Consider the following 27,952-nt stretch of genomic DNA (forward strand, 5'->3'; position numbering starts at 1 on the left):
ACTCACAGATACTCACAGACACTCACAAACATTCATACACAGCATGCCATTCTCTCAGATCATGAAGTTTAAAGAAAACTGTGAACACATAAAATGTAAAGGATTGAAATGAGACCCATGTCATTTCTGCATGTGAATTAAACTTTCACAGAATTAGAACAAAGAGAATGATGATTTTTGTACTCTGAAATTCCCAATGTGTTCCCCGTACAAAAATTTTAAATATTTCTAAGTGAGGTAACAATATCAACTTGTCAAAGTTGAGGATGAATTATTAAGGGCATATACCAATAAAAGCCATTTTGATATAACAATATACACCTAATCTTAGAAATGTATTAGATAAGAGAAAGGTGTTTCCATCACCTCCTTCAAATATCCCTCACTGACCAAATCCAATTATTTAAACTTTAATTAAAAATATAAAGCTTCAATGTTGGACCTTTGGTGATTTGGGATTATTATTATCCTGATCAAACTAAAGTTATTTTTTTCTCCAAATTATCATGTTTATAAAAGAATAGAAAATGCTTTGGTTTGATTTTAATTTTAAAAGCATTGAAGATGATAAGTATTTAATGTAAAAAACAAAAAACAAAAACTTTCTCTTCTTTCCTTCCTGAGGTACTTAAACCATTGCATTGCCTAGGCAGTTGTGGATGATACAACTGCAACTTACAGAACAAGCACGTTTATAGTGTAAAAAGGAGCTAATATGAGTTGTAATGAAATTTAACAGATGAAAGCTTCCATTAAATTTTGTTTATAAAGTGTTGTCCTGGATCTGATAGTAAACTCCTATAGAAATCATTTTTAGAACAGCAGAAATATGACAGGAGAGAAGTGCAATAGAGTGTGCCTAATTCATTCCAATTCACAGAGTAATGCATTTCAATTCACACAGTGATGCATTCTACTCTCCAACATGAGAATGCAATCTAGTTGATGCTTAGTAGAGTTGAAACAAACTCACAGCACCAGAAAACTGACAATGTCTATTTTGCTAAATAGAGAAATACTTAAATATTTTTTCACCATTTTCTAAGCGTGGCTATGCCTTATTTACCAAACTATATGTTATGGTAATAGACTAATACTACTTATAAGACAATAGGCTTTGATGTTTGAAGTCTTCAGCTATTTTCATAGTAATTAAAGCTTTTTAAGAGTCAGCTTCTGATGCTCATATGATTTTCTGGAACAGGTTTCAAAGCCTAATTATAGTCAAATATTTCAAGCTTCTGGAAACCAATTTAGTGTTTACCATGAGCCACTGCCTTACTGGTACTGAAAGTCTTTTCTGGAAATACACTATTACATACAATTTCAGTCATTAAATGTCACTATAAATATTTAACAGTTTATTTAGTGTTAAGTATTAAATTTTCAGACTCATATTTTTTTCATCTCTTTTGTTGATATATATTAATTTTGTGCTAATTCCCAGATTATTCTTGGGAATTCCTTTATCCATTCCTATTTTCCAGGTTAAAAAATAAATGAAATACTGAAAAGATATTAATAAATTGGGCAGTGATTTCGTGGGAGGCAGGAAATTTGAATTCACAGGATTCTAACACTGGCAAATTAGTTTGTATTTTCCTTTGTGGGGGGGAAAAACTGGAAACACACATACACACAGAAGAGTTCTGTAAAATCTCCAAAAAGGGGTAGAATAGGGCTTCATACTCATCTTTGCATTGAAGGAGACAAAATTGGGTCAAAGTAAAGGTAGATAGAGATTTTAACATTTAAATGCTTGTGCCTTTTTTCTTGAAAGTTGATTTATTTTGCCTGGAGGCTGGAGGGGTCCTATGAACCTCTGATTCCTTTTATCCATTTATCACATGCAAAATCATAATGAAAAGGACAGATAAAGTCCCTTAGGCGTGTAGATACTATAATCCTACTCAGGATATTTTATTCTTAAAAAATGACCATTTTTCAGCCATTGACCCATTACACAAACCATCTCCATTTTATAGACCGGGCCATTTAAACTGAAAATGTTGAACTGACCTTCTAAGGTCATTGAAGAAATGTTAGCTGAAGAGAGTAAGGTTATTTTAATTTCCAGCATGGTGACTGTGCCCTGCAAGTGACTTTCCAATTTGAAGGCTATATTTTCTCTGAATTATAAACTAACCATTAAAATGGTAGAAACTCTTTAGAAATTTAATTAGGGTAACATATCTGGCTCACTAAATTACATGGATTCAAGATACAATGTCATTTTCAGCCAATCTTCCCAACATACAATCTTCTAGGTAATTATAATGTATTTTAAATTAAAATGCCAATTTGATGTTAAACTATTGTATTTTGTTAATAGTAGATTAAACTAAGTGATGTAACTTTTTTTTTTTTAATGGAGGGAGTGGTTATTCTATGTTCATCCAGCAAACATATCTTGAGTATCAATAATTTATCATGCAATGTGTGACAAATAAGCACATGGGTAAGACAATACCACTGATCTCAATCTTCCACAAGAGAAAAATAAGTAAAGCAACACTGATAGGACAATAAGGCAAGGACAGTAATAAAGATACTTAAAGTATTATGGGGCTGTAATGTGGTGTAACTATCTCAACAAAAGCAGGGGCTTGAGCAGTCAGTCACATGGTAGGGACTTACTCAAAAAATATGACAAGCTATCCATCCATGCACTCAATGACAATATAATAAACACTGAGCATTAGGTATTGATCTATTTCTAGGTACACAATTACGGAAAAAATAAACCACTTACTTTCTATTTTTAATGGAGCTGTCAGGAAAGTCTTCTCTGAGAAACTGGCATTTGACCATAAGGATGACCATAAGGATGGGATGAGTTAGTGATGCTAGGGTACGGAAGAAGAGAGCTCCAGTCCATAGACATGAGCTTGGCATGTTTGGGAGAGTACTACAAGATTGCTGCAACATGATTAGTTTAGGAATATTTCTTAAAAAGCAATATTTCTTAAAACCTGTAGATGGTTTTAAGCAGGAACGTGACATGATTTCATTTAGGATAAATATGGCTTCCTATGACATTGTATCAAACAAATGTACCACAACAAAATTTATTATTCAACAGCCCAAATGAATTAATAATTTATCTTTCCCAACCTATAGATGTATAGAATTTATGTATTAAATCCACTATTTAAAGTGAGTATGGTGACTACAACATAAATATTAATTATGCCCATGGTTTCAAATATATGTAATGCAGCCTATAAGGCAACTTCCGAGATTTTTGTTTGTTTTGTTTTGTTTAAAACCTAGAAATACAAAATGTAAATTAATGTTTTTCTGTAGGCAGAGTTAGATAGTAATGAGGAACATAGGTACAGAGTCAAGCAGAATCAAGTTTAAACCCAGGTTTTGTTCACTTAAAAGTTGAGACACACTGCACAAGCATCCTTTTTCTATAAATTTTACTTTCCACATATCCAAAATGAGGATAATCATGTCTTTGTTTGAATGAATTTAAATGAAGGATATAAAATTTAGCAAATGGTATGTTTGATCCCAATTCTGACTATCAAAAGGTAGATATTCAGGGTCCCTGATTTGCTCAGTCAGTTAAGCATATGACTCTTGGTTTCAGCTCACATGTCTCATGTGAGATCAAGCCCCTTGTCTGGCTTTGCACTCTACACTCTGCATGGAGTCTGTTTGAAAGATTCTCCTCCTCAGTCTTTCCCCCCACTTGCATGTGTTCTCTCTCTCTGTAGCTCTTTGTCTCTCAAATAAATAAATAAATCTTAAAAAAAAAATAGTGGATACTCTATCCTTTCCCAGACTGGTCTTATGACCAATAAAATGCATTGGAAGTGACCCTATTTCAGTTTCAAGCTTAGACTAACTTTAAGGAATCCAGCAGCTTCCATGTTTACTCCATAAGAAGCAATAACCCTGAGTACACAATTCTGTGAGAAATTCCAAACTAGGCATTTGAAAAGCTACTTGAAGTAGAAATAAGGTGTCAGACAAGAATATGAAACCTGGATCTTTCAGCCCAGGTTAGCTGCTAGCTAAAACCAGGTGAATTAGCACAGTCAACTCCCTGTGGAGCAAAAGAACTGCCATCCTAGTCATGACCAAGATCTAACCCAGCAAGTTGTTATAAATGATAAAACTTTTATCATTTTAAGCTAGTATGTTTCAAGTTGATTGCTATGTGGCCATGGATAGTTAAAACACCCTCTAAAGGTATGAGTATTATTTATCATAGCTTTGTGTTTTCTCTTTCAAAGGATGCAACCACAATCACGGGAAACTTTTATTTGAAAAAGGGCATCGTTCATAACGGCCTCTAACTGGATATAGCACAAATCTTCAAAATAAGAGAACAGATAAATTGAAGTAAGACTGTACAATAAAATTCTACACAACAGCAGTAAGGAAGAACCAACTGCCATTGTACTCAGGACCATGAATAAATCTCACACCTGTAGCAATGATTGAAAGAAGCCAGATACAAAACATTATTTACTTAAAGATTTCATTCAAATCAGAAAAATGGTTTCCCTTCTAGTGTGGTAAATTCATACTAGGAAGAAATATTAGAAAACTTTTAGAATGTTGTAAATGTTCTAATTCTTCACTTGAATTGCACATTTTACTGTGTGGGAATGCATATGATACCTCATTAAATTAGGAGAAAAGTCTGCTTTTAAACCTCAAAATACTGAAAAACAAAACCACACAGAAATATTCCTATATTTAAAACTTGAACCTATACTTTGAAACTTGAACTCAGTTTAAGTGACTTGCTCATACTCACATTTTTGGAAAGTAGTAAAACTTGTTCTAATGCCTTTCCTCAAGTTCTCAATATTTGTTTAGAATCCAATAGTGCCTATATTATGCAAGTTTTTCCCTAATTACTTTACTATGTTTTCTTTAAAAAGAGAACCTAGATCAGATTTTGAAGTACCTAAGATTTAGAAGTACCTAAGATTTAGAAGTCTATGATTAGTACCAAGGAAGCACCTGGGCTTTAGTAAGTCACAGAACTTTTAGAGGAGGCAACTCTAGAATATTGTAAGAATCGACAAGCTGCAGCAAATATATGTGTGGGAGACAGTTTTTGTATGGACCATACTGTATAAAGAAGCTGTTCTTCTCTTGCATAGGACAATAACAATGGCAAAGACTGAAAATCACCTTGAATATTATTATGTTAGTAGACCTTTTTTATGACCTGACATTTTATCAGGACCATCTAAATGTTGTGAGTATTAGAGCAAGCATATCCATGATATGAACTGATTTTAGTTCACAAGAGGTTCCATTTGTTTTTATTGAGGTTAATGGATCTGTGAATACAGATCCATTAACCCCAGAATTTTTAAATGTTAAATCAGCAGCTTTAAATAAATGTTAACGTGAGACACCAATTACTGATACTGTAATACCAACTAGAGGGCAAGATTTGGAGCACTGCCTAGCAAGAATATGTTAAAAATTCTGAACTCCTTTATTAGCAAGATAAAAATGATGTAAAGATATTAATATTTTGTTGGGTCAAAGCCAATAAAAATAAATTATTTCCCCCTTAAAAAATGCATTTAGCAAATACCTGCATAGTCTCTAGGAGACTTTATGTTTTCAAACTTTCATAGGATTATGGTTATTGTTATTAATGTTAGCATTACTACTCTTGCAATGCCATTACTACATTAAGGAATTGATTTACTCAGATCTTTTGGCTGTAATTACCACATGCACTCATGAAACAGTACATTGCAAAGATACATGTGGCTCATTGCTAAGACAGTGATTCTGCACACTATTCCATGCAGGCTGGCATGATATTTATTTTGCTTTGTTCAAAATTATCTTGTATCAACTATATACCTAAAGTGGTATTGATATTTGACCTCTGTTTTTGTGGTCAGAATTTCATTACAGTGAAGAGAAGTTTAATTCAATTCAACATGCATTTACTTAATGTTTCTTATACCTAGCTAGCCCTACTCTCAAATAACATTCCTGGTCTCTGGGGAAATCACAGCATCTGGAATCAAGCTGTCCTGATTCACATTCCAGTTCTGATCAGTTGCTGAAAGTTAATTTATTTATGCCCCAACTTCTCCATTCATTAAATCGGCATACCTTTCATGAAATTTTTATTAAGATATTGAAAATATAACTGTTAAAACTATACATATATGCCACATAAGTAATGCTTCATACATTATAACTATTATTAAGGCAATATGATATCTTTAGAAAATTCCATAAAATATGATTATCACAGAAGACTCACTACAGAAAGCACCTGTATGTTTGTGTGTAAGGTATTAGGATGGTGAATGCCTTGTCTTCTATAGCATGCTGTCTTTCTTCAGGCAATTTAATCCCCCCAATATTGTTTTCTATTAAGATAATTTTGTTTTGTGAAAACAAATACATCATACAGTCTTAGAATAATAGAGGCTCAGTGCCTCTAGGATTGCATAAATCTCATCTTTTATGCTATCCTTACAGTCAAATACATGGTCCATTTTGTAAATGTTTCATGTGTTTTCAAAAAGAACATATTCTTTAAATTTTGGCTATAGATTTCTGTATGCTGGTCCATCTCTGTCTCTCTCTCCCTTTTACATAGACACACATGCATGCACATACATACACACATAATTCAAATCTTAAGAATTTATCTATGTATCTACTCTTGCACAATATATATCTATAAAATAAATATTTGAATCTATTATTTCAGGTCTCTAATATTTCTATTTATTTTTGCCTTCTTGATCTATTACTATCCCTGGGTAATCTATTAAAGACTTGAACTAGAGTAGGTTTATTAGTACTTCTCTTCTTGACATTTGTAGCTTTATATATTTTGAAGTGATGTTGTTGGGTGCATACAAGTTTATATTGATTATGGCATTTTATTCTCTTAGTCTTTTTACTGAGTAGCATACCCTTCTTTAACCTTCTTAGTTACTTTTTAAATCATTTTTTGTCATATTAACTTATTCCTACTGTTTTCCATAAGCATATACTTACCCAGTATATTTTTTCTATCTTTCCGTGTCTATTTTTTTAATTTAATGTCTTTGAGACAGTGTTTTTAGATCTTCTTTTTATAGAGTTATTTTTATCTACTTTTAGTGATAAGTACTTCAATTAAGGAATTTAAATTATCTATATAGACAATAATTCTGCTCATTTAAAATTAATATCTTTATCCTTAACTGTTGCCTTCTAGAAAAGTTCCTCAATCTGATCTTTCAACACACTAATTTATTTTTCAGCTTTATCCTTCTAGCTATATAGCTCATTGACTGTGTTCTTTACTGTTATTATTACATTTTTCATATTTATTATTAGTTCCTTTTGTGATTTACTGTTCTTGTTTCATATTGCTAGCCTTGTATCCATCATGTTATATTAGATTCTCAGTTATCTGTTTCAGTAATTATGCCTCTGATGCTGTTCGCCTTATTTATTTATTATTTATTTATTTATTTATTTATTTATTTATTTATTTATTCATTTATTCATTTATTTATTTTCATTCTCTGTACCTAGGTATCTGGTTATTTTGGTCTGTGAATTCATGTTTCCCAGTGAGTATGGCCTACTCTATCTATGTGATAATGTATACTGAGAAAGAGCCACTGGCCAGGCTGTAATCTGTATTCCTTTTGTTGAATTTAAAAGAAGGGAAGGGGATTGCCCCAGAATAGATAGCCACACAGTACCTCAGAACTCCCCTTGATCACTTCTATTTGCTGACTCTCTCCTGATAACTCCTCTCCTAAGGGTTTTCCTCTTAAATACTTAGGATGAAGTGTTTTGATGGGAGATAGTCTCTCTAGTTTTTAATTTTTATAAATATTGTTCATTTTCGACCAGCACAACTGAAAAGGGAGAAATAGATGGAAAAAGAAATAACTTATATTGTAATTATAATTCCTAAGGCTTATTCAAAGTCCTTATTCCATGAATTTGCCAAAGAAAATCTGGTATAATACAAATTTTTCTTAAAAACAAAACAAAAACAAACAAAAAAACACTGGAATTCATTTAACATCTGTCAATAGCAGTCATGGCCACAGGAAGCCCAGTTTGCATAAAAATCTTGTATCATATAATTCAATTTTGATGTTAACAGTATAGGATGTTTGTTATTATTTATGTGGAAACTAGTTACAAAATTGTTCAATCATATTAAAAAGTGTCATAAACAATGCCAGAGGCTATAGTACATCAGGATTTTCAGACTTGGCAGATGAACTCCTAGCTACACAGAAATATAAAGTCACTATATGTATAATATGTTGGAGGCAATACCAATGCTTTCATTCATTCATTCATCCCTCATTCATTCAACAAAACAATTTACCAAATATTTATTATTTTCTTGGTCAATATCAGACTCTAAGTATTAGAATCACCATGAATAATGGAATGAGACTCCTACCTTCAAGGAACTCATGCTCTTACAAGGGAAATAAATGGAAACAAATAAGATCAAGACAATATGACACACACTTTCTATGACTCCTTAAAGAGTTATAGAAATAACCAATAACCTCCTACAAGAGAATAAGATTTGAAGGGTATAACTCAAATGGCAAACATCACAAAGGTCATTCTCTCACCACTATTATTAATAAACATAACTATTATAACCTGGAGTTGATGACAATGAAGTATGGCTTTGAACTGGCAGAAGATTAGAGAAGGTTTTGTAAAACTAAGCCCTTAGCTGGAAAAAAAAAATCAGTCCTCTGAATTATACTTGAGACAGAACATAGAGTCTGTGATTCTGGTGAGCAAATTTTTAAGAAAAATTGTAAACATGGGCACCTGGGTGGCTGTCAGTTAAGCGTCTGCCTTCAGCTCAGGTCAAGATCATGAGGTGCTGGGATTGAGCCCCATGTCAGTCTCCCTGCTCAGCGGGAAAGAGGGAAGTCTGTCTCTCCCTCTCCATCTCCCTCTGCCCTTCCTCCATCCCTGCCCTACTCATGCTTCACTTTCTCAAGTAAATAAAATCGTAAAAAAAAAAAAAAAAAAAAAAATCCTGTACACATGAACTCAAATAGATTTTTATTTTTCCACACTACACTGGCATTTTAAGGAATTATAGTTATGTATTCAAATATAATAGTCAAATTCGGTTAAAGAAGGAAAATTGTAAAGATATGAAAAAAAGGTATAAAATAACATATATTTTCTCTTTATTTGGGAAAAACAGGAAACAAAGAGGCCTTTCCTTATCTAAAAGGCTTGCACTTTATTTACAAATAAATTAGTAACCTAATTAGTTATTAAATGTGCAAAGAAAAGGCCCACAACAGAAATCATACTTCTTTTGTTGTGCATACAGAAGCTATAAGGAGAAAGTTAGGCAAAGAAAGCTAGATGGAAAAAATATAATTCAAATGATAAATGGCCAGTATTAAGAAAGATACTATATAGTAAGCTTGCAATCCATATATATGGAGTTTCATACTAAACCAAAAAAATAACAAGTTTTTAAAATATTTTATTTATTTATTTCAGAGAGAAAACATGACCAGGGGGAGGGGAAGAAGGAGAGAGAGAGTCTCAAGCAGACTCCACAATGAGTATGGAGCCCAATGCAGGGCTTGATGTCACAACCCTGAAATTATGATATGAGCCAAAATCAAGAGTTGGAAGTTCAACTGGATGAGCCACCCAGTCACCTCCAAAATCAATTTTTATAAGAGAGATTTCTTCTATTGCTCCAATCTAGTATCAGACCTGGCTACTTGGTAAGAATAAGAGATGCCCTGATAAAATATGCACAAAGTAATGAGGTAGGGTAATATGATTGAGCATTACATTTTAGAAAACTCAATTATCACTGGTTTGCACACTTATTGTTTACTGACTTAACTAGAAGCCTAGGGTTATGCAATATCATGGGTTGGTTCAGCAGATTCACAATATCAGGGTGCTGAGTTGACAACCCTGCAATTCTTCAAGGTTTTTCTTTCGTGGTAATAAGAAGGCTGCCCCACCTCCAAGCATAATATCCTCACAGGGATGTACAAAACAGAAAATACAGGTAGCCAGGGCAATGAAAGTAAGTCTCACTTTTCATTGAGAAGGAAAATATCTTTTCATTGGTTTCTGGTCTTACTGATCAGAACTGGCTCTCTGGGAACTAATTAAAAGTATCTTTCTCAGGGAGTAAGAAGTTGGGAAGTATGATAACTCTTTTCATTGAGCAATACAGATAAAAAATAGTGAAAACATTTCTTTCTTTGATTTAACAAATAGTTATTAAGTACTCACTATGCACTAGACATTCTGCTAGAAGCTGGGTATATAATAGATATAGTGAAAAGAAACAAGCATAATGCTTGTGGGACTGAGGTGGACATTATTCACTTAAGGGAGTAAAAACAGGGCAGGAAGGAAACTGGATTGCATGGGACAATTCCATCAGTATGTTAGAAATATACGATAGGATTTGCCCAAGATTACCTTATGACATGCCTCTCTCCTCTTACATGACTGCTTCAATTAATCCTTTAAATTTGTCAAGCCTGTTCCTTCCTTCAAGCTTAATGCATTAGCTGTTCTCCCTGTATGAGATACTCTGCTCCCAGAACATTGCAAGGCTGGCTTCTTTTTGTTATCAATTCCCAGTCCAAATAGGAGCTACTTGAAGGAGCTTTATCTGGCTACCAGATCTGAACTGATCATCTTGTCTTAGTCATTCTTTATTAAGCACCTGTTATTTCCTTCATGACATCCATGACCATCTGAAATTACTTTAGTATCCTCATTTATTTTCTGTCTTCTCCTTTATACTGTAAACTGTATCTTTAAAAGCCAAGATCTTGTCTATTTTCTATATTACAGTAACTACAGTGCTGAGTACAGAGTGGTTTGGAAAGATGGGCTAGATCAAGAATATAGGTCATAATTAAGAATTATGGCCTTTACCCTGAGATAAATAGGAAGTGGTACTGTCTTATAACAAAGAAGTGATATGATTTGATTTACTCATTTACCACATGTCCCGGTAGCTATTAACTTAAAAATATCTTATTCTTACACAGACCTATATATTACAGCATATGTGTATGAATATGTTTTAACTAGTATGTTTCTAGTAATCTTGATTAAATTAATCATGATGATGACAATGAGGATGATAACAATAATAAAGTTTAAGCTGAGCATTGACCCTACTGGTTAAATATATGACAATGTCATTCTAACACCTGAAACTGCAGCATGACAAAATCACTTTTCAGTTTTTCTAAGAGGTCAATGTGAAATTTTAATAATAGAAGCTTATAGGGACCAGTAACAAATCCACAGTAGTATTTCAACTTTACAACAAAAGATCTATAAAAAATACAATAGTTACCATCAGTATATCATCTTCAAATATGAAAGATAGTGAAATATATTTTTCAAATGAGTTTGAATCAAGCTCTACATACATTTTAGACTTTGATGTGGCAAAATTGTTGTGATACAGATTAATAGAAAACAGTCTATTTAACTAGATGGTAATTACTTTAGATGGAGACTCTGAGTAATGTATCATGTTTACTTCTAGGTAGCCTGAGACCAATTTAACCTTTAATATTATTTTAAAATTCCAGAAAATTAAGTTACTGAATTAATGACACATTCTCTCCTTTTTATTCCCTTTACCCTTCACATAGAGTCTACTGTTCAAACTCAGTGAAATCCATATCTAGCCATATCAAAAAGCACTACACAACCATAATCAAAAACATGAAGTCATAAAGTTAAAACCATTTAATCCTATTAAAGCCTCATTAAATCAAGGCAGTATTTATAGGATGGGACTTGATTCCCTTGTACACCAGCAAATCTGCAACCCGAGTCAATGTTCACGAATTAATTAGCAACTGCACTAAGGGCAGGTGTTTGACTGACATTTTCCTTGATCTCTTCCCTCAAGGTTACATGCTGTACAGTCATGCAATTCCTTGCCATTAATCCTTAACCCCACTGGAATGTTTGTTTACTTTGCTGAATAAGAGTAAGAGCATGAGTTACAAAACAAATATGCAGAATGCAGAGAAGGTGCTTTTTTTTTTGATACATTATTTCTTACATCAAAACATAATGCAAAGAAATAAAGCTTTATATGGGCCATGTCTACTATCTGTGTTTAGGAGGTAAAAATCCTCATTGTGGAGGACAAAGGTCACTTTTTAAATAGTTTTCACAGATATCAGCTAAAGCTTCAGGTAAGAAATGATAAGATTTTAAAGCTTGAGGAACTTGAAATATCATTTGCCCAAAAGCCTTCATTTTTCAGTTGGGGAATCTGAGACAAAAGGAAAATTTTATTTCTCTAAGAAACCCAGTGGACTAATAGGCCAAGTCTAAAATGCCTCATCAACTAAAATAGATTCTATTTTTGTTCTTTTTTCCTATTGGTATTCTTCTGATATAAAGCAAGAATTTGACACATAACATTTGTTATTTATGACTTTGTTGGCAGTGATGATAAAAACATGTTTAGGTCTTGAATGGCATGTGAATAATATCCTCCTCAAAATATTGACAGTGGTCAAGACATAACTTCAAGTTCAGGTTGATGGACTTTTAACTATCATGTCATCAAAAGCAGTTGAAGGAGTAAGGTGCTTTTATAAGCTTCTATATGTCATACATAAGCATTTAGTTTTAATTTTTCATGGCTGAGCTAGCTTTGATTTCTCTTTTCAGACAATGATTCCATAATATAGCAAACTTTTTGTTTGTTTTGTTGACAATTGAGATCAGAGATTGAAGTTGTATTATATTATCCTATCAAGTACAATATTAAAAACAACCATAAAATGCACTTCAGTCTATGATTTCTAGAACAAGTGATATATTTTTCCACTGGATACTCATTTTGCTCTCCAGATACCCTGCACAAACACTGACATTAAGCAGGTGTTCAAGTTATAAGGTTTTGTGTTTTAAAGTGCATTTTCCTCTATCTGCTTCAAGTATTTAAATTATATTTAAATTACATATATTAAATTATGTATATAAATATATATATATATTATCAATCTTGGAAAACCATTTACTTTCCTAGGTATATTATAGAGATAAAATAGAAATAATTAAAAATAATAAGAAAGATATATGAATGGATAAATTATAAAACGGAAGAAAGAAAAAATATTTTCAGCAAACTTTTAATCTTATAAATATTATTTGCAATGTTAAATCAAAGCAGAAACCAATAGCAAAAACTCAAGATCTGTTAATTACTAACTATAGTAAGAGAGGAAATTGCTGGCAAGGAATTTTAAATGTTTTATTTTCCCTTTAAATTTTATTTTATTTTTTAAATATTGGAAAAAAATGTATAGAATATTTATTCTTAAATTGGTTATTCTGGATATTTAATATTGATCAAGGTGCAACTAAAATGACATGACAAATCTTAGTATTGCCTTCTCCATATTCAAACCCCTAATTGTAGAAGTGAAGCATGTTATATAGAAACATTTATTTTTTTTAATGCAGGGGAGAAAGAAAAGGACATTGGATCTTTGGAGAAGAACTGCTCACAGATCCATCTTTGTAACTTCATCAAATTGTAATGGTGTAATGGGAATGAAGAGATCACCCCTGAACAAATTTCAAAGGGAACTCAACAAGCTGATCAAAATAGCATTTTAAAAAGGTTTGGAGTTCCCTAGGACTAAGAGAGAGCTGTGGTTCATATTAGAGCACAAGTTGAATCAGCCAGAATTTCAACATTGGGGGTAATAAATCCAACATGATCCCTGGCAATAAAACATAAAGATCAACTACACTGGCTCTGGAACAAGGTTAGGTTGGCACCTTGGTCCTGCTATTTACTAACTCTATGTCCTTTAAAATTCCTTATCCTACATCTTAGTCTTCACTCCCAAACCATCGCCTGCCATATGAGAGAAACAACAATGCTTACCCTACAGAGTCAACAGGAGCATTAAAGAAGACAAAGTATGCAAAGGCCCAATAGTGTCCATAGCCTATGGTAAGAGGTTAATTAAGGTGATTAAAATTAGAACTGATGTCCATGAAGATAACAGTGACTATAATGACCATGTAGACAACCTGAGCAAGAGCAGAGAAGCAGTCCTTCTACTAAAACTAGCATTTGAAATAGAGATAAAATATTATTGAAATTGAAATATAATAATATTCAAAGACATTTACAAACAAATTCAACTTCCGGAGTTGTCCATCTGACAGGGAAACCAATATACTAGGTTTCCTGTGAAATCTCACCAAAAAAAAAAATATATATATATATGGAAAATCAATTACAACAACATAAAGCAATTTTCTGATGCAATTTATTTTACATTAAAAATATGTGGACTTTGTATGAATGTTTGAGATAATTTATTAACTTAGCAGAGAGATCTTTTCCATTCTTAATGGGAAATATGGAGCTAATATTACTAAATTATAATAAGCATGTAGACAATTTTGCAAGTCAATATTATCAAAAACAAACAAGACAGCTCCAGTAAAGAATACAGCTCTGGTGTTGAAACATATTAGTTCGATAATGATAGGGAAAGTGTATCATTAGATTAATTGAGCAATTAGAAAAACAGCTGCACTTTTTGAGAACAGGAGAAAATATTCACTTCCTTATTCGGAAGATATTTGAAAGAATATTTAAATGCCTGCAAATAATATCTACCCTCATAGAAACTAATCTCATATGCCTTAATAAAGAAAAAAAGAAGAAAAAAAGAAAGAAATAACAACTCCCTTTGAGAGGAACAAGATTTTTGATTTGTATTTTGCCTGATGCAGACACAAGGCTACAACTCTACCACCTAATTAGTGTTTCAATTATGAAAACCAGTAATAAATATCTTACAAATAAACTAAATATATGCATATAAAAGTACAAATATACAACACATTTTTGCGTATGATTATGAATTGAAAAAATATAAAATCAAGACTATAAGAACAGGACCTTGATTATTATCTATAAGAGCTTGTTCTCTTAGAGTATAAGGCCTTTTTTTCACCAGCTTTTCCAGTAAATATCATATAAATATATGTTTCTATAAATATCATTTTTAGAAAGTTTATGGCTAGCCCCATTAACACAGATGCATTAAATGTGCTGTCAAAGGTGCAGCTTGGATATTTCTAATTATCTAATTAATCTAATAATATATTTCTCTTACCATTTTCAAACTGAAACATTGCTACACTTGAAATTTTGGTCATTGCAGCCAATTAAAAATAGAATTTCAGCAGAAGCTTCATTTCTGGTAGACTTAGATCCATATTCATAGTGGGAACCTGAGAGTCTTATTTTTTATCTTAAAGTAGAAAAAAATTTCTCTTATTTTGCCAAAATCTCAATCTTATATACATTGTATTCATTCCTATGTGTGTTACAGCTGAAAATTTAACTTTCCTGAGAATAGATAAAAAGTTTGATGAAGTTGGTATAGTTAAAAAAACCTGTGGAGGGGCAGCCCCGGTGGCACAGCGGTTTAGCACTGCCTGCAGCCCAGGGTGTGATCCTGGAGACCCTGGATTGAGTCCCACTTTAGGCTCTCTGTATGGTGCCTGCTTCTCCTTCTGCCTGTGTCTCTGCCTCTCTCTCTCTCTCTCTCTCTCTGTGTGTGTGTGTGTGTGTCTATGAATAAATAAATAAAATCTTAAAAAAAAACTGTGGAGAGAAATGTTTGCTTGAGAGTATTATACTTACTAGTAAATACTCCTTCAAATAACTTAATAAAATTTATTGAGGTCTACCAACCAAATACTCCCTGTTGTAGTTCCCCTCATCAAAGCACCTTTATAATTATTATATTAATATATTTTATTTGAGAACCTCTTGGTCTAGCTTCCTTGTCTCCCTGAAGGCATGGTTCAGTTTCTTGATCTATGGTTTACAAGAATGCAATATTAGAAGATGTGTTTCATAAAGAGGAAAGTAAATAGAAAACAATGATTCTCTTTGTAAGGTTATATATACAGAAAGATGTTTCCTATGAGATTTCCTGTTCTGTTTTCTAAACTCAGCCAAATTAGGGTTAGAAACTTTTCATTCCTATTTATAAAATTGATGTTTGTTAAGAAAAACTCCTCATGAATCTGTATTATGTATAAGTGGCATCCTAAAGCAAACATGGTATGTATTTGGTGATATTTAAGCTATGGCAAAACAATGGGAAAAAACAAAGCAAAACACCTAGTTTGTTTATTTTCACAGCTCCTCACCTTGTTTTCTTTTTCAGTCTATCCTCCTACTAACTTTTTAAAACAGTGGTGTCTGAGCATTAGTGTGTATCAGAATCACTGAACAATTTGTTAAAAGAGCAGATTTCTGAGCCCCACATCACAGGATTCAAATTCTCTGAAGATCAGGGGAAGGGGATATTGGCCAGATTCTAACATTTTTAAATAAATTCATTTATTTCATTTCCAGAACCCATTTCTAAAGTGTATTTTCCAAATTATTGAGAGGAAAAAATAGAGAACAATGAAGAAATACTTAAGGTAAATGTACAAAATAAAAACTGACTTTTAAAGTATGTTGTCCAAGACACAGATAGAAAATTTCCTTTACATTTTCATGTTTTTCAAGGAAAACAGAAAATGTACACTTCCTATTTCACTCCCAGTAGTAGAAGGAATGAACCATACACTCAGACCATAGTCTGAACCGCTAAGTCTCTCTTGCTAAGAGAATATTCACAGGGCATTCTGAGTTGGGCCTTCCCTGGCCACGCTCCTCTAGTTCCACTCTGTAGTTTACATAATCTCCTTACTCCTGGCTATACACGCCTCCTCCAGCAAATTCTGAAGGCAGCTTTCAGATCTTGTACAAAGCCTCCCAGATTTATTACCAGTTTTCTGCAAGGAGTAATTCTACGTTCTCAGCCAAATCCCTGCTGAGTTTTGTGGATATTCGTGAAGGATAAATACAGCATGTGCAGGACAAAGAAATTTTGCTCTTCCAATCACCAAGCTGGATTGCTCAGTTACTGCTGACAGAAGGAGGCAGAAATGATACGTTTGTTTGATCGTGCCAAACTCTTTCATGCCTCAGCATAGACTTCACAGGCCAGTTGCCACATATTAGTATTTTAATCAGGAAGCAGCTCGACTGGGGGAGTTGAACAAGAGAACACTTCCTCTCCTTCACATATTTACATCCTTTTATCTATTTTTTAATCTAATTCTTCTTCTGAATAGACATGTAGACAATATGCAGGAATCCAGATGGCACTGGAAAAGTCACCGGGATGAAGATTCTGTTGCAAATGTTTATTGTCCCTCCCACACCCACATGTCCTAAAAAGCTCTAATAGCACTAAGAAAATATGGGATGCTATATACCACCGGAAGGACTGACATTCAGAAAAGACAAAAGAAAATTATTCCAACTTAGATACATTTCAAACTTGGTTGGGAAATAAAGATGAAGTACTGATAATCTCCAAAATCAACCTAGGCAAATTCATTCCTCACCCCTCTCAACTCTTCTCTATCTTATTAACTTTCCTCTATTGAATGCTATAGACTTAATGTAGATGCTTTACAGTTTCTTCTACAGATATAATCAATAGTATAGGTCATTGGATTAAAAGAGTCAAAAAATTAAAATGTCATTCTATCTAAGAAAAGAGAATATTAACTTTGGTGGAAATGCATGGACCAGAATGATTTCTAGTTCTAATCAAATTTTCTTTTCGATATCCTTTGTGCCAGGTGATATCTCCCTTCTCTACTCTCTACCTGCTTACCCCCATAGGGTTCCATGAACCTAAATTTATGTCTTTCAATTATTTATTGTATGTTCAGATTATTATTAGCTATAAAAATTGTATTTCAGTAATTTTCATTATTTTGGTATAAAAGAACATATTTTAGAAAGAAAAATACTGTTTTATACTAAACTTCTTCAGAGCTGCTTTTTATTAAAATTACAGAAATAACTTTTTTACTAACTTATGCCTTTACTAAAGGTCAGAATGTTGTTTTCTAAAATAAGACCTTTATTTTCCAAAGCAAGTAATATGATGTATTCTGTACCTTATATTTTCTTAGTTACTGAATCATTTTAATAAAATAATAAACAATTTTCCCAAACCAGCATAAAATATACATATTCTGCTCTGAATTTGAGCTTGGATATGGATTATTAGAGACTCCCCTAAATCTTATTCAAAACTTTTGCTTAACATGATAAATCTGTACTTGGGCTCTGTTTCTGATATATTATTTTTGGTCATGGGAAAATGGGGAATTATAGTTCCTAAACAGCAACTTGGATGCTTTTGTATGAAAATAAGATAATGTGTAACTAAAAGTAATCTATATTGTCAAGTTATTCTCATGTAGCAGAATCCATAAAATAGGCAATCCTCAGATTACTTGAGACCCTCACTAATTACTTGAGCACCAATATTCTCTGGTATTCTCTTGGTTTTTCTTTCATAGTTGAGAAATATCTGTAATAATTCCAAACATGAAATTGTTATATGATAATGTCCAAATCAAGAAGAAAGAGATGTCTTCCTATTCAGCTTTCTCTTTTTATTACAGAGAGAAATCTTTCTAAGGAGCTTTAAAGTAAACTTTCTCTTATATCTACTAGCTTAAGACAGAGTCAGATGCCCAGGTCAAAACTCAATCATTGGCAGAGTGAAATGAGGGTTATTCTGTTTGGATTAAAAAAAAAAAAACAGTTAAAAAAATATGATTCATCCTCTGCAGCTGGGGTGGAGTCAGCATTCCCAGAGCTCACTGGTATCTAAGTGTTGTGTGAATAAATTATGTTAGTGAGGAAGAAGCAAGAAGTGGTTGCTGGGTAGGTAATCAATAAGATTTGCCACAAGCCAACATCTGTGCGTGTGTGTGTTTAAAAAGTGTACAGAGGTGGAGAACTTTTAGTATTATGGGTATGACAAGTCTGCATTTTGTGGGACTATCATTCTTATTTCAGGATTTGTAGCATTCATGATCCTCATCCACCACATACCAATGTCATCGCTTTGCTATAGTCACTGGTATAGACCTAAGGTCCTTTTCTAAATATTCCCTGGATAGCAACACTGTTCTCAGCTGGAAATCACTGGCACTGAGTATCTTCCTACTTAATTCTGGGTATGTTTTAAAGAAAGAGGAACTGATTTAGAAACTAATAAATCCTTCTCAAGGTGGAATATCATGGAATGTTTGAAATCAAGTTGTAGCAATTCTCACATATTATATTTTATGGCATGCTTATGTATATTCTGTTACTATGTCTTTGAAGTAAATTATTTTTTCGTCACAAAAGTGTGTAGAGATTTTATACACATACACATACACAGATTTGTGGAGAAGACAAAGGCTTTACGTCAGACACTGACACCTAAGAGCTACATCCAAGTTTCTCCACATTACTGCATTTCTCTAAAATGAGGATGATATACCAAATTTAGAGTGTTATCCTCAGGATTAGATGAGATCATATATGTGAAACATTGAAAACATTATCTAGAAGATACCAAATACTTTTTAAAAGTTTGTATTTATTTATTTGAGAGAGAATGAGAGAGAGAGCGCACAGGCATACACAATTGGGAGAGGTAGAAAGGAAGAGGAAAAGCAGACTCCTTGCTGGGCAGGGAGCCCCACTCTGGACTCATGCCCAGATCCTAAGATCATGACTTGAGCTGAAGGCAGACACTTAATCAACTGGCCACCCAGGTTCCCCAATACTAAATATTTATAAATAACTCTTTCCCATATTTAAATACTTATAATAAGCAAAATAACTAGTAAGGAAGGAAGGAAATTAGGAAAGAAGGAAGGAAAGAAATAAGGGAGAAGGGAGGTAGGGAGGGGAGAGGGACGGAAGACAATAATGAAGAAAAATAAAGAAGAGAGGAAGAAGAGAAAGGAAAACTCTTTGTTAACTTCTGCAGAACCTAGGAAACTTTATCCGGTGACTTCACTGACTATTTTATTTCATATCGTTTTTCCTCAACCTGTTTCCTTATCTGAGCTGTGTTCTTTATTTACTTCAGTTATACTCCTTCCATTTAAATTTGTACTTGGCAATTATTAGTTTAAGTAGTCTTGAGATTTTATAGTATAAAATAGGTCATTAGCAATTGTTTTTGTGCCAGCCCTTTTCTCTTTAATATTAAAAAGTAAATATGGTATTAAGACATTTCCAGAGTCATAAGAGCTGCCAGCAAGAGCTTCCAAATACCATCCCTGGTAAAATCAAATTAATACATTCATGAATTCTTTCTACTTTTCCAGCATCTGTCTGTACAATTTGTAAGTTAGTTCTGTGATGTTGGCAATCAATGTTATTTTTTTTCAATGTTATTTTTTAATTAACCTATCTGTATTTATATAGACATATAAGCCTATTTCTATCTATATAGAGATATATACAGAAAATATTAAGCCACAACCGAAATATTATTATTATTTTTTAAGATTTTATTTATTTATTCATAGACAGAGAGAGAGAGAGGCAGTGACACAGGCAGAGGTAGAAGCAGGCTCCATGCAGGGAGCCCGATGTGGGACTTGATCCCAGGTCTCCAGGATCACACCCCAGGCTGCAGGCGGCGCCAAACCGCTGCGCCACCGGGGGCTGCCCGGAAATATTATTTTTTATAATTTGGTAAGAGATACAGTGCTTTAAAGAAGAGGCAAATACTAGAACTTAGTTTCCAAATTTGGCCTTGCCAATACATCTTATAAATTGCATTCAGTGATGGTTAACCCACAATTTCTTTGACTTGTCAATATTTAGATATGATGTGTGGTGGCCATTTACACAGTTTTTCCTTATCAATTTCAAGCTCTGTCTTCTGGTGTCATATTTTGTCATCAGGAAATATGGCTTAGTACAGTAGATTGCAAGTTCATCCTATATGTACTAACTCTGCAGAGGCCAAAAATTCTGTGGGCTGATCTCAGATATGAATGTGTAGCTTCATTTGCAAATAACTAATTTCCAGGGTTAGGGATAAAGAGTAAATAACTTGTTTTGTATAAATCCTGCCAACCAATGAGCCAATATGTTTCTAAACACCTTTTACCTCAGAACACAAAAGGATAACAGCCAAGTAAGAGAGTTTATTTAAAAGATTGCTGTAAATAGTAGTGTTCGAGATTTAAACTTCCAGTTACCTTCACTCTGAATTCCTTCGGGTTCTCATTTCCATTAAATCTAACTTTTCTGAAGATTAGTTTAGATTAAATCCTGGAATTGGCATTTGAGACACCTGTCCAAGACGGTACCTTAATAAATGATTCAATCCCTCCCTGTGGCATTACTAGAATTCATCTCAGCTCATGCAGTAAACAGCAAACACACCAAATAAATTCACCATGTGTTTGCTTAGTTCTGGAACAGAGAGTTGCACAAAGATTCAATCCACAAATCTTATTATTTGGACAGAGTACTTTAAGCTGATGATTGTGTTACCTACTGACATCAAGTACCCATTTACTGGCAGGTGTTAGAATTTACATTAATGACAGGGTGTGTGATGGGAAGCACACAGAGTAAAAATTCTTGTACTGAGATGCCCATGTGAAATTTTGCCTGGCTTCCAGACCTGCCTTAAGTGTGCCCACATGGAATTCAGTATCTAGATAGCACCTGCAACTCTGTCCATTCCCCCCTCACTGGAGAGAAGAGAAAGAGCTATTATATTTCTCATGCTGGGAGTTAGAAGCATTGAATTTAGAAAACTAGTGGTAAAACAAAACAAAACAAAAACAAAAACAAAAACAAAAAAGTATCACTGGTTCTTTATAATGAGTCACTCAATATTGTTATGTCTCTTATTAATTTCATTTTAATTTGTTGTGCTTATTCTCATGGTAGGTTTCTAAGATGAACATGACTCTCAAATGTGGATTGAGAATAAGATTTGGAATTCATATCTGGATAGAAGACTTGCCTTTTGCTATTTGTAGCAAGGTGACCTGGACCTCACTTCCCTCATTTATAAAAATAAAAGGTTAGATTAGATATTCTCTAAAGTCTGCTTTTTATTTTTTTAATTTTTTTAAAGTCTGCTTTTTAAAGCTACTCTACTAGTTTTGTTTTATTTTTTCCACCTTGCCTCATATAGAACAGTGTTTTTTTTTTCCACTTTCGAAACGCTTCTCCACAGCCCAAAAAAAGATCTTTGTCACCTGGTCCTTTCCTGCTCCTCAAGGTCAGTCTTATTTATTCCCTATCCTTACTCCACTCCAGGCAGGTATGTAGTGGCTTTGCAACTGTCTTTCTCAGTTCCTTGGCATATACACTTTCCTCTATCTAGAATGCTCTACTCCCAAATTTCCCTCAGAGATCCATTTTCTGACAAGCCAATCTATCTTAGTTTAGTTGGTCTGAAAGGAAAGCTCTAAAATAAAGATTCAAGTAAACAGTTCATTTGAGAGGTAAAAGAAAACACAGGAACAGAAGTGAGGAAGTGATAAAGGTAAAGAACAGAGCCAATAAAGTGCATATGATTAAGCCAGTCATCACTGTGGGTCAGTGGAGCACAACCCCACAGAAAAATTCTAGAAAATAGTACAGACATACTTTGGAGTTAGCCTTCATGAGGGCTGAGAAAGCTTAGAATGGTTGTGGACTGACTTCTAAAAGTCATTGGTTGACAGCTATTCTGTGAGATGTTATTTTCCTTCCACTTTAGCCCTGTTCCAAGCCAAAACAACTTCCTTTGTCTTCAGAAAAAGCCCACAGACAAAGACATGCAGGTACAAGAAGTTGGAGGTTGGCCTGAATCTACTGAAGCAGTCAAACTCAAGGGAAGGATACTGACAATGTCTGCCCTCTGACATCTAAAACAGCATCTTCCCCCTCAAACATTGTCTGCTCACATGGTTTTCTTTTTACTCATACCATTTACCACTTTCGGTTATGTTATATATTCATTTATTTATTTTGATAGGCAATTTGTTATAGTACTTGAAAGAATAAACCCCCAATCCAGGCTGCCTAGCTTTGAGACCCAGCTGACTATGCTACTAGTTATGCAAGACTCTTCCCCAGTTGACTCCATAATAATAAAAATTTCCTCAGTGGGTTATAGTAAGGTTTAAATTAATGTTGTTGCTTTTTTTATAAAGCCTGGGAACAGTACCCAGTGCAGAGTATGTACTTTACCAATGTTAGTTATTATTGCAATAGTTTGTATACTGCCTGTCTCCCCTCAAGAATGAAAGCTCTGTGCAAGATCAAACTTCTTTTGTTTTGACCTTTTCACTGTAATCTCCAGGGTTCAGCAAAACAAGAATATAGTTGCTCAATATAAATTTGCTAGTGAAAAACTGGATGAAAGATACTCTTTCCAAGAATTCCATTTTCTTAAATATTACTTCTTACCCCATACCCCCCAAAAAACTCACCTTTAAGTAATTATTTTCAATTTTCTATTAGCTAATATTCATTTCAAAAGTGTCCTACTTTTTAAGAAATCCTGCTCTGACTCCATCCTTTTTTTCCATGCTGCTTCATTCTCCCTCATGCTTCATTCATCTTGCTTTTATCACACTCTATTGAAATTATTTACTTGCTCATCCTTTCCTTGAGGATGGAGAATGTATTGTTTGAGGTTTTTTCCCCTAAGTACCCAGCCACAAACCAGGTGCTCAATAAATATTTGTAGAATGAATGAATGAATAAATTTTCCCAGCTAATGGTTTTAATACAAGGCAACTAATTCTCCAAATGCTGTCTAGATTGCCCTCTGGTGTATAGATAAGTTGAGACCTGCAGAAGTAAGATGACAGTGTTACCTCAAAAAAAAATCTGAAGTAACCACAAAAGGACTAAATTTTTTTGTGCCATGAGTACTGTGGACCACTGACTCTAGAACAGAGGGTCATCAAAACCTTCCTCTTTTGCAGTACATTGTGGTAAATAAAACAGAAATATATTTAAGTGGAAAATGAGAAACCTCACTGCCATTATTCATGCAGTCAGTTGTTATTTAACAAGGATAATTAAAATTTCTAAATTACTGCACACTAATGGTATTCTTTTTTCCCCGTCGGTTTACCTAGTGACTGACCAGCAACCAAAATTTATATGATAAAAGATTCTGGAGCAGAAGCATTTTGAGCCTATCTGTTACTCATTTTTCTGTTAAAAAGGCATTATTTTGTTGTTGTTATTTCCAATTAATTTATTCAAGCATCTGAGAAGTACTCTGAATTGTTGATCTATATTCTATCAAATTAAAGCTAAGTATCAAAAAAATAAAAATAATAAAAAATAAAGCTAAGTATCATGTTTCTATATATGCTAGCTATATGTTAACCTGTATCTGGAGAAGCTACAGGCTAAATTAGCATATGGAATGTCTCTAGGAAATTTTTGAATAAACACAGAATACATCACAGTGACTTAGGATCAACCAAAAAGATGAAACATAAGACAAATATGTTTAGATCTCCTTGTATCCATGACTCAGTTGAAAATAATTATTCTCTCAGAAATCCAAAAGTTTGGTTAGTTTTTAATTTGTTTTATGCATGATTTAAAGTGTGTGTATGCACCTGTGTGTGTGTGTGTGTGTGTGTGTGTGTGTGAAAAACAAGAAATTTGTATCAAATGTAAAAAAAAAACAAAAACAAAAAACAAGTGGTTCTGAAGCAAGGAGACTCAAATGCTGATTTCATTCCCTTTAGGCAAATCGTTAATCCCCAATTTACTATGAAAAATTTGTTCTAGCAAGTTTATTTCTAATTGTGTGTTCAGTTCCAAGAAGGGTAGAAAATTTTATCTCCTCAATGACTACTCTTTACTTCATCTTCAGTTTCCCACACCAATCCTTCTTTTTCTTTCTTCTCATGATACTTCTTCATTAGCTCCACATTTTCAGCCTCATTACAAATTCTATTTCTGGGATCCCTGGGTGGCGCAGCAGTTTGGCGCTTGCCTTTGGCCCAGGGCGCGATCCTAGAGACCCGGGATCGAATCCCACGTCGGGCTCCTGGTGCATGGAGCCTGCTTCTTCCTCTGCCTGTGTCTCTGCCTCTCTCTCTCTCTGTGTGTGACTATCATAAAAAAAAAAAAAAAAAAAAAAAAAAAAAATTCTATTTCTGTGTATAGTGCCAATCAAATTTGACACATTTTGCTTATTTTCTTCCTTCCAATTATTACACCCTAGAGAAAAAAGATGTCCACACCTTAATATCCCCTAAATAATCATTGCTTTTATTATTTTCTTTCTCTCTTTCTTCTTCCTTCCTTTCTTTTATCTGTCTCTCTTCTCTCCTTCTTTCCTTTCCTTCTCTTTTCTTTCTTTCATCTATCATTAACACAAAATTTCCAAAATTAATATTAATTTAATCCCTTAGCCTGCACATCAGGACAGATAAACTTTGCTTTTGCACCTTGAGTTCCCTTTTAAGTCATATTCATCTCAAATGTCACCTCATCTCAGTCTTTCCCAATGCTCAGCACTTTGAATTATTATTGCTCCACCTCTGTTAGCAAAATATTTCAAAATAACATGTCCTGTAGTAAGATTGGGCTTATTCTTTAGATGCATGACACCACTTGCGAAAAGTATTATATGCACCTTTAAATTTCATGCATTTAGTACAAAGGATTGGTTCTAACGTACAAAATCAAATAATAATATTAACGTGGTTATAGAAACTTCCAACAAAATTAGAGTACATGTAAATCATTTTTTAAAAGATTTTATTTATTTATTCATGACAGACACAGAGAGAGAGAGGCAGAGACACAGGCAGAGGGAGAAGCAGGCTCCATGCAGGGAGCCTGACATGGGACTCGATCCCGGGTCTCTAGGATCACGCCCCGGGCTGAAGGCGGTGCTAAACCGCTGCGCCACCGGGGCTGCCCTAAATCATTTTTTTATATACAAAAGTTACCTGTCTATGGTCTACCAACTTATTTTTCTCATACATCTCACATAGTAGCTCTTACTATAATGAAACTCTCCTCAATGATTTTATTTATAAAACAATAGCCTCAGAGATACATGAAATTTCATGGTTCACTGATTGTCATCTAACCAAGTCATATAAGATTGAATCATCCAGGGTTAAATAAAACACCTGCCTTCAAATATCTATTACCTGAGATTTCTCTGATTTCAATCACACAATCAGCGAGCTGACCTCCGAGATGGAAGAATAGATGAAGAATAAGGATTTGAGACACTGGCTCTGTAACTACTTAACTGTGTCAGCAAAACATTACATATACTTTTATAGTTTAGAATGGCCCTTCCCAAACCAATAATATCTAAAACCACCAAATTCACTCTTCCTCAACACTTTATAAAAAAAATGAGATTAATATATGTTTCAGGATTAAAAACTAAAAATAAAAATCAAACAAAAAAATTGTGTATGTGTAACCCAGAGGAAGAGAGTTGTCAGTAAAGATTTTTTTAAAGGTGCTTTAAATGCAATCCTTCAGAGATGCATGTGTCTTGCCTGTACATTTATTTGTAAGGCAAGCAGCTCAATGTTTTGTACATTTAGACTCTATAAATTGTTTTGAATGAATGTATCAATGACAGGTATCTGCTATTTAGTTGTAAATTCAGGGGCAAAATAAAGAGATGGAATTTCTAACAGCAACAAATGTGTACAAATTTAGTCTCAGCCTTTGACCCCATGCTCTAAGACCTCCATTATGTCTCCACCCCTGCCTACCAGCCCATTGCCCTATGTTCTAGTCACATCAGACTCTGTTTTCTAATCTCTGTGTACAATCTCTTGCTGTAAGCTTTGCCTATTATTTAAATTCATAAATCTTTTAAGAAGTGATAAGTTTTCTTCTTAATTTCATGATTCTTAAATTGAAATTAATTGATCCTATGTTCTTGGCTCATATATATTGATTTCCAAATTGTGCTTAGCCACCATATATCATATATAATAGATAATTATTAAATATTTGTAATTCAGTAGACAAAGCTCAGTTAAAGTTGAGTAAATTTGTGAACAAATATTAATGTATTCTTTTTAAAAATATTTTATTTATTCATGATAGACACAGAAAGAGAGAGAGAAAGAGAGAGGCACAGACACAGGCAGAGGGAGAAGCAGGCTTCATGCAGGGATCCCACACGGGACTCGATCCTGGGACTCCAGGATCATGTGCTGGGCCAAAGGCAAGTGCTAAACCTCTGAGCCACCCAGGGATCCCCTCATTAATGTATTCTTATTACTAAATGCAATTAATTATGGAGAGAAAGCTATTCAAATCTTAAAAAAGAGAAAAGTTCAGATATTATCACATAGGATAATGTTTATAAAATAAAATCTGTAATGTTTTAGTATTTACTTTTATTCTTCTATAAACATTATATATATTACTATGACTCCCAGAACATTAAATATTCACTAAGCCATCTTAAGTAGCATATATCTTCTTCCCTTCCAGAAAGTAAAAGGTAAAAGAAAAGAAGAAAAAGAAAGTCTGGAACAACATCACTAGGAGTTAGTCCGCGTGGGGAACTGACTGACTGAGACTGACATCAAGGAAATCGAATTCTGTAACCTAGTGACCTCCACAAACACAATGGAAAACCAGACCCTGTGATCCTGTTAGTGAGTCAACTCACCTGTCTTTAGATGTCAAAGGGGAAAGAAAGGGGAAGTCTCCACACAGTAAAAGACCCCAGGACACCATGAGTCTCTAAAACTTTTAAGCAGTTTATACCTACATACTGATTTAATCTGTATTCAAAATTATCACTTTAAAGAAAGAAAACATTACTTCAAATGTAAAATTAGAGTAAGATACAATTAAAAATATTACATAATAAAGTTAAGATTCTCTTTGGTTATATATTTAATTTTATATTGATATATAACTATCTCCCTAATTCATTACGAAGTAGCTGCTAAAATGTCTTTACTCTAAGTTTGGAATTTCTAAAAAAAAGAAAAAAGAAAAAAAAAGTTTGGAATT

At 33.6% G+C, this 27,952-nt stretch overlaps 1 protein-coding gene across 1 annotated transcript in view; it reads right to left on the reverse strand.

Moving 5' to 3' along the window:
* TENM2 (teneurin transmembrane protein 2) overlaps nucleotides 1-27,952 on the reverse strand; it is a 3,534,961-nt gene that overhangs the window by 2,655,523 nt on the left and 851,486 nt on the right. The window lies entirely within an intron of this gene.

This window comes from Vulpes vulpes, chromosome 4 (assembly GCF_048418805.1).
Source record: "Vulpes vulpes isolate BD-2025 chromosome 4, VulVul3, whole genome shotgun sequence".
Taxonomy (NCBI): Eukaryota; Metazoa; Chordata; class Mammalia; order Carnivora; family Canidae; genus Vulpes; species Vulpes vulpes.